Source organism: Palaemon carinicauda, chromosome 34 (assembly GCF_036898095.1).
Source record: "Palaemon carinicauda isolate YSFRI2023 chromosome 34, ASM3689809v2, whole genome shotgun sequence".
In the NCBI taxonomy this organism is placed as follows: Eukaryota; Metazoa; Arthropoda; class Malacostraca; order Decapoda; family Palaemonidae; genus Palaemon; species Palaemon carinicauda.
In genome coordinates this window covers 18,614,954-18,628,679 of record NC_090758.1, presented here as the reverse complement: position 1 = coordinate 18,628,679, position 13,726 = coordinate 18,614,954, and the positions used below count along the sequence as shown (strand labels likewise).

Below are 13,726 nucleotides of genomic sequence, written 5' to 3'. Positions count from 1 at the left end.
ACTATTGCCATGTCAAATGACACAGCAAAGTCCACTACACTCTCAACTTCTGGGTTTCTCTCCCCAATTCCTTGGCCCCCATGCACCCGACCAATTGCCTCATTCTCACTTCCAACATAGCCATTCAAATCTGCCCCCACTATGACCCTCTCCTGTTCTTCCAGTTCTTGCATTACTCCATCCATGTCTCCCCAGAAATTTCCCTTCTCCTATTCTGTGCAACCAACTTGAGGTGCATATGCACTTATAATATTCATAATCTCTCCTCCACAACACATCTTCAATCCAATGATACGGTCATTCTTTCTATGCACCTCTATCACCGCATTTTTCAGCTCACCAGACAGTACAATGCCAACTCCATTCCTACCTTGTTAATTTGCTCCGCTATAATATAGCTTATATGCGTCACCCAACACTTTAGATTTATTTCCCTTCTATCGTGTTTTCTGCACACACATAGCATCTACTCTCTTTTCCCTCATCAAGTCAGCCACTTCTCTACCTCTCCCAGTCATGGATCCAACATTAAGCTGACATATTCTGAGTCCAAAGTGAGCTCGCTTCTTTAGCTGCACCCGCTCCTGATGCAGTAGCCCTCGCCTTACCACAGAGTTAGGGCGATGTCTCTGTGCGTCGTTTACGGATTACGCCCTAGTATTACCTCTTTCCCTATTTCGGCTCATTCCATTTAAGGTTTTGGCACAGGTTTTTACGGCCGGATGCCCTTCCTGACAACATGTCATTATAAAAGTTAAATAGTTTTCAAAAGACCTGCTTCTGAAATAAATCTAAAAATGCCACTTGCATAGTAGGACACATCATGTCCAAGAATCTTTGCAAGGATGAACCTGCCACCCTCACCTCAAGCCTCAAACAAATATCTGTTCCTTAAGTTATTATAATTGGGGCATTCGATCAATAAATGCCTCACTGTTAGAGGTACTAAACAGCCGTCACAATACGGTTAGTGTTAGCCCTTCAGCAGAAACTCATGTGTCAACCGAGCGTGACCAATACAGAGACGACAAAGAAACGTCTCCCATTTTCGGGGCATCATGTCATACCTCCAAGGAGATAAGATATTTGTTACTTCTCTCATTTTATTGCCATCTAGACTATCCCAGTGCTGTTGCCATTTATTGCAAAGCAATTTCTTGTTGTTAGATAGGAAATCATTACACGGAATGGGATACCTTCTTGGCAGCAACTTGGATGCAGCATTCTTTGCCAGTGAATCTGCCTTTTCATTCCCACACACACCTACATGTGCTGAAACCCAACAATTCGAACTGTTATACCTCTCTGTACAATAATAAAAAGCCATTGTAAAATCTTTAAAACTAGAGGGTCACTAGAATTAAAAACTTCTAAAGCCTGAAGGACACTCCTTGCATCACTAAAAATTGTAAAATTACCCTCCTTCTCCAATGCTATTTTCTCAATAGCGGTTAATATGCCATACAGTTCGGCAGTAAATATGGAAGCGGTTAGAGGAAGTGCACCTCTACAATTAAAACCATTACTATGTACTCCAAATCCATTGCCAGCATCAGATTCGGAGCCATCAGTATATATAAAAGTCGATCCTCTATGTTCTTCAACATGTTCCACAAAAAGAGACCTGGCTTCTAGGTCTGTCATATTCTTCTTAACTCCAATAAAGTATTTATAAAAAGATATCTCTGGTAATTTCCATGGAGGCGTTGATGACAGCTTGAATGAAAGTACCTTTCTTCTAATTATATCCAGACTGTTTAATAATTGTTTCACCCGAAAGCCATAAGGTTGAGGAGATTTTGGCTGCAATTCAAAGTATGTTGGGTGCCTTACAAGGCTTTCTGTCTGAAAGGCTAAAGAATTAGGGAGTCTTTGCAATCTAAACCAATACCGAATAATGGAAGAGATTCGGTAAAGGTCTAGAGATAACTCTCCAGCATCAACAAGGAGACTTGGGATAGGTGAGGTTCTAAACAATCCTGTGGACAATCTAATACCAGCATGATGTATTGAATCTAATATCTTTAATCGGCTTGGGGTGGCTGAGGAGTAATTTCACATCCATAACTAATTTTGGAAAAAATCAAGGCCTTGTATAATTTTAAAATAATATTGCGGTCTGCCCCCATGATGTATGGGACAATACTTTTAAAAGATTCAGAGCCTCAACACATTTAGCTTTTAATACTTTTATGTGAGAAATCCATGTAAGTCTACAATCAAATATCAAACCTAAAAATTTAGCTTCCCCTACACATGGGATACGTTGACCTCTAATGTATATATCCGGGTCTGGAAGTGCTCCCTGGATATGAGAGAAATGTATAATAGTAGTTTTACTTGTCAAGAACTTAAATCCATTCATATCACTCTGCTGGATAATTTTGTCAAATGAGAGTTGTAGTTTTCTCTCAACCATTGCCATTCTAGCTCCAGCAAATGATATGGAGAGGTCATCCACAAATAATGTTGAGAGAACATTCCGGGGAATGGCTGAGGATATCCCATTAATTGCTAGAGCAAAAAGGGTTACACTTAGCACACTACCCAGAGGAACTCCTCCTTCCTGGCATTTACTTTCTAATAGTTTCCCCAACTCTCACTTGGAAAACTCTATGTGAAAGAAATGACTGAATAAATAGTGGCAGCTCTCATCTCAACCCTAAGTCCTGAATCGTTTTAAGTATACCATATCTCCAAGTGGTATCATATGCCTTTTTAAGGTAAAAAAAGACTGTCACACGGTACTGTTTAGAAGCAAACGCTTCACAAATAAAGGACTCAAGTCGTATCAACACATCAGTCGTTGAGTGCATTTTTCTAAATCCATATTGATTGGGTAATAAAATACCCTTCTTTTCAAGGTACCACATCAGCCTTGCATTGACCATCTTCTCCATGATTTTACAAAATCAAGATGTCAATGCAATGGGTCAGTAGTTTGCTGCTAAAAACTTGTCCTTACCAGGTATTAAAAAGACAAAAAATAATGGCTAGTTCCCAAACACTTGGATAACTATGATAATGCCATATTCTATTAATAATGCTTAAAATAAATAACTTTGTATTAAAATGTATACGTTAATCATTGCATATGGAATTCCATCAGGTCCAGGGGCTGTATCGATACAAGTGGAAAGACCCGAATCATATTCTCTTTCAGTAAAAGGAGAATTATATGACTCTTCCCTTCCTGTTGCAAAGTTTAAATTTTTTATTTATTCAATGCTCCAATATTGGTGACCAGGAGCTGCTACACATATGCAAGATACATTTGAAAAATGATTGGCCAGGGTATTGCTCACATCATTTGCTTTAGTCAAATACTGACCGTTCACTTTCAACACTGGTGGTGGGTTTGGGGTAAATTTGCCGGCAATCTTCTTTATTTTCCTCCGTGCAGAGGATGGTGGTGTTCTACTGTTAATAGAGGAGACAAAAGACATCCAAGACTGGTGCTTAGCTTCTTTCATGGGACGATGGAACTGTGCCCTACATTTCTTGTATATAATTTAATTCTCATCAGTTCGGTGTCTACGCGATTGTGTTAGAGATCTTCTTGTGGCTCGTTGCAGGGCAGTTAGTTCTAAAGACCACTGGTTGTCGTTTGAATAACCCTGTTGTATTGGGAATTGAATTGACTCCTGCTGTAGGGAGATTTCCTTTCAGTAAATCTGTGGCATCATCAATATTTTCAGCCTGTTCTGCATCCCCCTCAATTTCGCTTAGCTCACAAAATATATCCCAGTCCGCCTTGTCAAGAATGCATTGTGGTGATCTCTGTATAGGTGGACCATTGCTGATGCTTATAATGATTGGTGCATGATCACTAGTATGCCAATCATCTAATGCCCTGCAATCAAAATCAAGAAGGCAGTAAGAGCTGGCAATTGAAAGGTCAATGCATGACAAGGTATCTGTCTGAACATGGAAGTGTGTGGGCTCTCCTATATTAAGGAGTCCCACATCCTCATTTTCCACAATTGATGAGATAATATTGCCCCTTGTATTTGCCTAAAAATCACCCCATTAAGGATGTCTACCATTCATATCTCCCAGTAAGAGAAAAGGTTGAGGGAGTTGTTGAATGACCTCTACTAAATCATCATATAAAATATTATCATTTGGAGGTAAGTACAGAGAGCATATAGTATATTATCTCCCTATATCGATTTGTACAACCACTACCTGTAGTGATGTACAAATAGATAAGGGTATACGGGGAACATCTCGACGAGCGTATATGAGACTTCCGCCATGGCTCTCTGCTTGTTGATTATATGGTGTTCTATAGCTTACCTACTCTCCAGGACTCGGAGTGTTAGCATCAAGCTTACTTTCCCGTAGACAAAGAATTATGGGGGAATGTTCATGAATTAGGAGCTTTTCTTCATATTTGGCCCTTAAACCCTGACAATTCCATTGCAAAATGGAAGAAAGAACTATGGTTTATTTCTTGGAAGAACATTTGGATGAAGTCTTCCCATTAATAATTGTTGCTTTAACACTAATTCCCGGTGGTTTTATTAGAGAAGGTCTTAATAAATTGGGTTTTGTGTTTATTATTTTCATTTTGTCCTTTTGATCTAATTGTTGAGGGTGATGGTGGACCTCATCTTGAATTTCCGATTCATTTAAATTGTCTTCTGGTTGATCAGAAACATGGAAGGGGGTGAGAGAGATGGAGGTCTCTTTCTTTTACGATTAATAGGTTGTGAGCTACCAGATTTTGGTACCTTCCCCACTACAGGTACACCTGATAACTTGGTTTCAGGTGGAATCTCCATTAAATCAGCCAAGGCTATGGCCTCGGAGAGGTTAGTACTATCTTTTGTAATGGGGGACAAAGGTTTGATATTGGTGAGCAATGTCTTTTTGTTGATACTCAATAATATATCTTTGGGGGGAGGTATTCTTCTCTTGTTATGCAGCACTTTATCAGTAGATGGTGAATTCCTTTTTTGAGAACTACCTATAGTAGTAGATGGGTGAGATGATTCTCGAGGAATTTTTTCTCTTGTTTTTAATGTCTTTGTATAGGTATTAGATTTATTCAATAATCTCTTGGCATGCCCCACGCTTACATGTTCAATAATTGATTTATTGAGGGCAGCCTCTTACTTTCCTATCATTTGATTTATGATTAGTTGCAGTTTAAGTACCTAGCCTCAAGTGTACATTCTCCATGGTAAAGATTGGAGCAACTATTACAAATTTTATCATTATTGCAAACTTTGGAAGGATGCCCAAGTCTAAAACAATTAAAACATTGCAGTGGCTTCTGCATAAAAGGTTGAACTCTAATCCCATGTCTATGTGGAAAGGTACATCAGCATCCTGGAAAGTAAAAGTAATCATTGATGTTCCGGGTACTTTATGTACTTTCCATACTGATAGTGGACACATAGCCAATATCTCCTCTTTCGTAAATTCATATGGATCCCTATTGAAAACCCCTCCCCTTCCATAGCTAAAGTTTAGATGGGGTTTGATGTCCAATTTTATATCATCATTTACTGTCTTCAAAATGGACAATATGACAGACTGTGTGTATGACTTGGCCTTTATCAAGTATCTTTTCTTACCGAATCGAGATATATCTCCAGGTGCGATCATTCCTACTTTCCTCTGGAGAAATTTGCGGATCTTGAAAAAATTTTCCGTACCTCTTGTAGACTGAGCAAGGATCCACATTTGTGGTCTTAGCTTTCTTTGGGATGGCATATCTACCTTTAAATCTTTATCAATACAGTCTGCAAGTCTGTAGACATCTAGATCTTTAGGTGCCCCATCACACAGAGCACCCTTAATACTCATATTACCTACTTTAATATTAACAATGTTACGGCTTGTATTGAATGTTTCCTCATGACAATTAAATGATAACCAAGAATCCCAATTATAATCTTGAAGTTTCATTCTAATTTCTTTTATTAATCCGTAGCACTCAAATATCTTATGTAGCACATCATAATTAGCTTCTAATGGGATTTGGGTAACATGCAGGAGTTTCAATTTTCCTGTGTTGCCCAAATTACCCTTTTTTCGAATGTTCAAAGAATATTCCTTTTTATTTCCTAAGTCGTCAACAGAAGTTTCTTTAAATGAAATGCCAGAGGTCGTCAACAGTGCCGGGGCCGAGTCAGCGTATCCAGGGGAGGTGGGGTCGTTGTCACAGGAATCCATTAGAATAAAGAAACGAAAAGTGTGATATTCTAAATAGTTTGATTCACCTGCTTGAGAACATTAACACATCACATGTTGGGAAGGAAATTTGCACTCTCCACTACCGGCATAATGAGAGTATGCTTCCCAGATGGTCCACCCCACACCCTACCCGAAGGACAGCACCAAAACAGATATAGAGGCACAGGTGTGAGCTAATCCCGCCTGTTAGAACTGAGACAAAGAAACTATGGAATCATCCTCCCCATATCTGTAATGATGGGCTACCGGCCAAAAGCCGAGAGTCCTACCCAAAAACATTGGATCCCCCTGGATTCCGAAGACCCATCACTTGAGAATAGTTGCGCCAAAAAGGTCCAAACCATCTTCAGGATGGCTGAGATCATCCAATACACTCACATATAGCTTTGAACACAAATACCTCCCAACCGTGACACCTTTCCCATTCATCAAAGCAGGCAGCAATACCGGATGTAGAAACATCCACCCAAGTGGCAATAACAGATGTAGAAACATCCACGAAATAAAAAAAGACATACATATATAATATGTAAATGTAAATGGGAAATTTTACTCAAAGGGTTGGGACAGCAACATGAAAGAAAGTTTATAATATTAGGAGAAGGTTGAAGTAATATAAAGAGGAAGAAAAAGATGAGAAAGAGAGAAATTTAGATTCAAACTTGGGGAGCAATTTCCCCAAGTTCTTGAACCCACTTGCCCGTCACCAAGTTTCAGCACGGGAATAAAATTCCGTGCTGAAGCTGACTTCTTCAAGGCATTCTCTCATTAAGAGGGTGGAGTGCTCATGAATGAGGAGTTTAATTTCTTTATATTTAACCCTTATACCCAGACAATTTCATTGCAAAATGGAAACCTACAGTTTATTTTCTGGAAGATCCCTTGGATGAAGTCTTCCCATTGACAATTTTCTATTTAATATGATTTCCTGTTGGTTTCTTTACCGAGGGTCTTGATAAATTAGGTTTTGCATATGTCTTTTGCTTTGTTTCCTTTTGACCTAATTGTTGAGGGGGATGGTGGAACTCAACTTGACTTCTCAATTTATTTGAGTTGTCTTCCAGTTGATTTAAAACATCAACAGATAAAACATGACAAATTTGAGAGTAATTTGAATTTTCACTAGCATACAAACCTGGAGCTCTTTAAGTGCATTATTATTTCGGCGAAGCTGAAAACTAATCAAAACTGAAATTTTAATGGTTTAACTACCGAACACTAGTTAACGAGGTTATGTTTATCCCTGCTTCCACCAACACTGGTGACTAACCATCACTATTTAAGGGAAGCATTTGACGAAAAAAAAAAAAAAATTCCTGTGATACTTCGCAAACAGACTTGTACACCTTTTGTCTATATTCTCAGAAAAAAAAATATTGAAAAATTCATATTTTGGAGATATAAAACAAAACTATAATCCTAATATCATTGAGAAAATTGCATTTTTTTTTTGTATAATCTAATGGTACTTCAGTTTATCAGTAATAATTTCAATTTAGCTATCAAATAAGAATATCTAATTGACATATAGGGCAACACTATGATTCGGCAGAAACGTAGAGGTGCTTGAGTGAAGGAATGATACCGACTGACTGTCAGTAGCAGCTCAGAACTCGAATCTGCAAGACATCATTTCAACCGCTCCCGTGTTTTGACTCTTTTAATTTTGCAGGGCTATTTCTTTTAGCTTTAAATACAATGCCAAGACCAAAAAAAATGTATGCAACATCTACGTTCCATGAGAGAAAGTGGGGGCATATCAGGCACCCCCCAGAATTTAGGATAATACTCTTTCCAGAAGAAAGGAAAGAAGGGGACCAGGAGCCTAAATATATAGAATATAATGCATTATACATGAAGTAATAATCACAAATAGCACAAACTTAATATAATATAGAATTTGTTATAAAACCCTCAAAATGTATGACAGCAAGCAAATAAATGGTCAGACAAGGAAAAAACATCACCCTAAAACTATAATTATCGACTTTTCAAGTGGAGATTCCGATGTAATGAATTCATGGATCTCAGTGAAACAAAAAGTCAATGAAAGCTAAATAAATTGTTCCCCAAAAATATTCTGGTATGAATTTTTCCAAGAAAATTATCCAAGGTTTTTCAAAAATGGAAAAATATTTGTAAAAAAAAAAAAAAATAAATAAAAACAGAAAAATCGTTCTCTTACCTTATTCTCTTATCTAATATCTGTCTACCAAACAAATTTTGGAGATTATGTTGCAATAATTATGACAGTTGTTTTTATAGTAAAGAGCTTTAGTGGGGCAGGGGTACCAGAGAAAGGATGGGGGTGGGGGCAAAGAAAATAATATCAACCTTTTTAATATACATGAATTAACCCATACCCAAAATTTCAAAGTGATTCATGCAAAAACACACAAGTTATTAATAGAAAACTGTTTTTTCAATTAATTAATTAGTACAGGACTTAATGGGGTTGGTGCTGGCGCGTCAGTATGATTGAAGAATTCCAGGGTTTTAAGCTAGGGAAAATACAAATTACTCCCAAATTTTTCCCGACGCAAAATACAAACCTTATGCTATTTAAGAGCGCAGACTCACCTTTGGGTGGGTGGAAGCTCTGTCCAACTGGCTGGAAACTGTCCCGGGATGGCCTCTAATTCTGTATGACTCTTGAGGGATCCTCGCACTACGTTATCCTCTTTGGATGACGGCCTGAGCAATCAATTGCTGGAAGGGAAAAAAAAAGGTTTATTAGTTGTCTGATTTGAGAGACTAACATCAAATCACGTCAAAATCATAAACAAACCACCTGCCCCTTGTTAGCAGGTCAGGATCATAACCTCCTACTAGGTAGGCGGGCAACTTACAGAGCGTGACACTCACCCACAGAAAATCCAGTCCCTCAGAAGCTAAACCCCAAGAGAGGGGAAGATAAATGTGGGAAGTAGGCAGTCACTCTCATATTCATCCTAGACTTAGCCCGCGGGTAACCTCTGCCCTCGATCTTCTGCTACTTGTCCCATTAGGGAGCTGAGGTGTTCGATCACATTGTGTGCTGGTACCACAGGACAAATTGAGAAAGTGTCTAGGCTCCTGTAGGTTATGTCCTGCAGGTAGTGGGGAGTGAACGTTGTTTGGCGTTTCCACCTGCCTGCGAGGGTGTCTACTTGGTTGTAGGACATCCTGACCCGTGACTCTTTCAATTACAGGCCTGATCCACGAGGATATCTAGTTCTTCGTGACTCTCCTCTTAGTTCTTCCCGTGCTCACGAAGAGCTTGTTAATCTGAGGTTTGTCTCTTCTCGTTCTATTAATATAGTACCTTACTGATCTTATTAACAGTTCAACCCATGTGAGTCCCTGTGTGTGAATGTTTGCGTTTGCATACGTTCATGTGAGTGTATGAGATGCACAGAGGGAGATGTGATATTGCGCATGCTCAGAAGCGGCGTCAATATGTTCGCAGAATAAGAGGAAAAAAGTGGAGATGGCTGAATGAGAATTTGTTTCTTTGTGTCTGATGGTTCTGTGGAAAAGATGAGAGAATTGGTTTTTTAGCTGATGATTGGAATTCAGTTACAATGTTCTTATCTTCGTTAGTTACAGAGTCAACTGTTACTACCTATTCTTAGGGGAATTAGGCTCATGCTGAAAGTGTTTCCTCGAGTGACCGTGCAAATTGGAGTAAGTATGAGTTTTGGTTGTTTTTTGTTACCGCCAATGTGAGTAAGACAGATAGAATGATTGTTCCTTAAGTGTCTTAGGGAAGTAAGAAAGTTTTTCTTTGAGGTTTTTTCTTTTTCTTTGGAAATTGGTTGAGATTTTTTTTTATTATTGACCTTAGTGACAGATTATGAAGAATTTATGTTCTGAATAAGGTTTAACGTAATTTGTAAACAGTTTTGACTTTAGCGAAATTTTATGGCGTTCAGTTTTAACGTAAATTTATGTTTCCACCTTGTATTTTTTGTTGTTTGAGATTTAACGTAGATCTGATCGGAATGATATTTCCTATTCGTAATTGTACTAGGATGTTTCGATTTCAAATTAGTTCTCTGTGATGTGTTGTTGCACTCCCCAAGAGAGATAGTTCAACAAATGTTTAATTGGGCTACACAAGGCACTAGAAGAATTGGAAGACTCAGACCTACATGGCTTAGGGCTATAGAGTGTGAAGTAGGAGATGATGATGTGATGTGTTGGTAATGCAGGAGCCTTTGTTTGCGTAATGAAGGTCAGCTTGGATGAATAAATGTCCTAGAATGATTGTTGTTTGTTTGCCAGAGTTTGAGTTCGGCTTTGTTTGAGTACGACAAAAGAGATGAGACAACACAAGATGAGAGTATCAGTGTTGTGAAAGCACTATATGTAGAGTGTCTCTGTTGTGAAACTTCTGTCAGAAAGCCTGTCTTCGGTTTTGATACGAGCGATGTGTCAGCAGTTTGCCCGGATTGGAATTCGAACGATTGGGCATAGAGTTTGAAAACATAGCCCCGATGACGATGTCATCATGAGGGCGCTTGGGGAAAGCGTATCAGACAAGAGAGAGAGAGAGAGAGAGAGAGAGAGAGACTTTCTGTACTTGGGCGTTGAAATTCCCTTAGAGTTTTTGATGTCCCTTGTTGTGAGTTGGTGGGTACTCATTGAAACTTTGGAATTTGGACATTCCTGTTGTGGATGTTGAGGAATTGTTTTCTTTTTTTCACCGTCTGGTTGGACTGGTGTTCTGTTTGATGGTTTTTGATGCCCTACCTTTCTCCGATTGAGGAGGGGAAAGGGGGTCACACCTGTTGTGCTGACGAATCCTCTGATCGTAAGGGAAGCTGTGCCCTTAGAACAAAATGTTCCAAGGAGGACGGGGATAGGGGAAACACTCCCACCTATGGAGTGGTTCCGGGGATTCCAGGTATGCCTTACTTAATGCAGAGTATAAGCATAGCTCAAATGAGTAGTTGTAATGGTAACCTTTTGTTGTTTTCGCATGGATACCTGTAAAAGCCTGCAGAAGTGTTCCGAGTGGAGGAACAGAGCTTTGTTTGATTATGATACTTTTTGTTAGTATGATACAGTTAGTTAACTATTGATGATGCGCATTAATTAGTTTTTGGTACAGCTGTTTAAAGATATTGGATAATGTTTTATCATGTTTAAAGATGTCTAAAAGATGTTTTGTTATGTTTTAAAGATATCAGATGATGATATTTTCTTGTGATTTCTTTGCATATTATGGCCAAACTTAATAGCTATTATTGTCAGTATTTGATAATACCTGTAGTGGATCCAGGTATACCCAGGAGATACAAAAATATCTATGGAGAATGAATATTTAGGATATGTGCACATGTGTTGATTTTCTGGGGAATTGTTTTTTTTTTTTGTGAAACTTTTCTTTTAAGTAATTTGAGTTTTTTTTTGCTAGCAACTATCATTTTTGGTTTGGAACATAATAATGAATGTATTATGTATTGTGTTTACCAATACTATATCTTAGATCTCTTTCAGACTGAGAGTCCAATGAATGAGCCAGAGTGTAAGCTTGACATATGAGGGCATTCATTCTTTTTGTACGATGACTGCATTCACTAATGGACTGTAGGATTTTGGAAAGTTAAGTATTTTTAAATACAAAGGCTACTTTCTGTTGTATAAATTGTAACTTTGCAGTCACTGTCCTCTATTATATGTTCTCTTAATAAACCATACAGTATCCATACATGTTCATATATAAAGTATGTATATCATGAATACAGATATGTGTAGTGTTGATTGATCATTAATTCTCTTTTTGAATTATCTTTAACATACGTTCGCTGATAATAAGTATTTTTGTATAATTTGTTTTAATGATGGAAGTCTATGTTTCAGATTTCATTTGCTAATATATAACCTTTGTGTATTTTGGTTCTTGATTTTTAGTTATTCATGTTGTATTTCTTATGTAATAATATTATTGCAGTTCCTGTTTTCTCATGATACTCTGCATGACTATTAATATAATATGTGCGAACTTGTTTGGTTCTGATTTTGTAACCTGATTGCTCAGAGGGTTTTTTTTTTTTTTTTTGAGGATTTATGATTATTTATAATCAAGGCTAAGCACAACAGAACAGTCCCGTTTGAGTTTTGTTTGTTCTTTACTTAATGTCAAGTAAAGTAAGTCATGTTTCTGATACTCAGAAGCTATTTGGGGTTTGAATTCAAAGTAAAATTTGTAGTACTGTAATTCTTTTCTTTGGAACCTACCACAGTTCCAGGAGAAACTGTAACTTGGTAGGGGGGAGTTTGTCACCAGTAAAAAAAAATATATTAAAATACCTAGATATGGGAATGATGGTTATTGAACTCTGCCGCTGTTTTGCTTCGCCTATCAGACGTAACGTCAGGAGGCCTGGCGCCTGACAAATGATGATTAGACCCTTTTGTTGTTTTCAAATTCTTCGTTATAGGCAAAGAAGGTAGAGGGTGCAGCAAAGAGAATCCATTGACAGATCTGAGGGGCATACCCATACCTATGACCCCCCCGGCAAGATGGGATCAACCCCCTAAGGCACCCATGAATGACACCGCCCAAGATTACTACGCTTTGGAGTAGTTTTGAAGACAGCCATGACTGACGGCTAACGTCCATTCTCGTTTGTCCCCCTTTTAAAGATAAGAACTATTATCTTTTTTAACATGTAACGTAAAATAAACAAGTCTCCCTTTGCCGTAGATCTCTACCCCGTCCGAGCCTAAGTTTGTATTATGTAAACCGGGGAGAGGGGATGCAGACTGAGAACCAGTATGGTGCGGTTACATCACCTGCTACTGCTACCCATAGGCGAGATAAGCCCTAAGACCCTCAGCAATGTATGGGAAATAAGAATGCACAGATTACGTGAGTTAAGGCAATTAAATTCCAGTCCTACTCATGAGTGGGCAACCCTCACTAGGCCCACTGACCATGGTAAGCCTACCACAGCCATGGCGGACGTCCATAGGCCATACGACGTCCAAAGGTTTCTTTTAGTTTAAATGTCTCCCCGTGTATATCATCGTACCAGTTAAAAGTAAATTCCATTGTATTTGACGGATGAAATCATTTAAGAACCAGCGAGAAACTTATAACTCTTTTGTTATGCACCCTCAAGATTTAGAGTTCTAATTCCTTTGAAGAAGATTTCGGCTCATTTTAACAGTGAAAATTAACTGAGATAATAAATCCTCTTAAGATATAACCCTCGTCTAATTCACCGCCTCCTATTATGTACAGTACCATTAATTGGTTATTGCTCCACGCCCCTATTACATTATATATATTTATATATATATATATATATATATATATATATATATATATATATATGCATATATACATATATACGTATATATATACTGTTACGTTACGTTACGTTACGTTACGTTATTGCTGTCCTTCGAATCGAAGACGACTTCTGCTTCGCTGTGATGGGGATGAAGTTAGATCTGTTGTCGTTGGTGCCATCTTGCATGGCTGTGAAGACCAATTCTGGATCCACATACTCTGCCACACAACTGG

At 38.2% G+C, this 13,726-nt stretch overlaps 1 protein-coding gene across 7 annotated transcripts in view; it reads right to left on the bottom strand.

Moving 5' to 3' along the window:
• LOC137627104 (zinc finger protein 501-like) overlaps positions 1–13,726 on the bottom strand; it is a 539,524-nt gene that overhangs the window by 94,539 nt on the left and 431,259 nt on the right. For 6 of the 7 annotated variants that reach the window (XM_068358129.1, XM_068358128.1, XM_068358127.1 and 3 more), the window contains one exon: positions 8,788–8,916. The exons of the other annotated variant lie outside the window; for it this stretch is intronic. The gene's annotated coding sequence lies outside the window, so the exon portion shown is untranslated. The remainder of the gene's footprint in view (positions 1–8,787; positions 8,917–13,726) is intronic. 7 annotated transcript variants of the gene reach the window in all.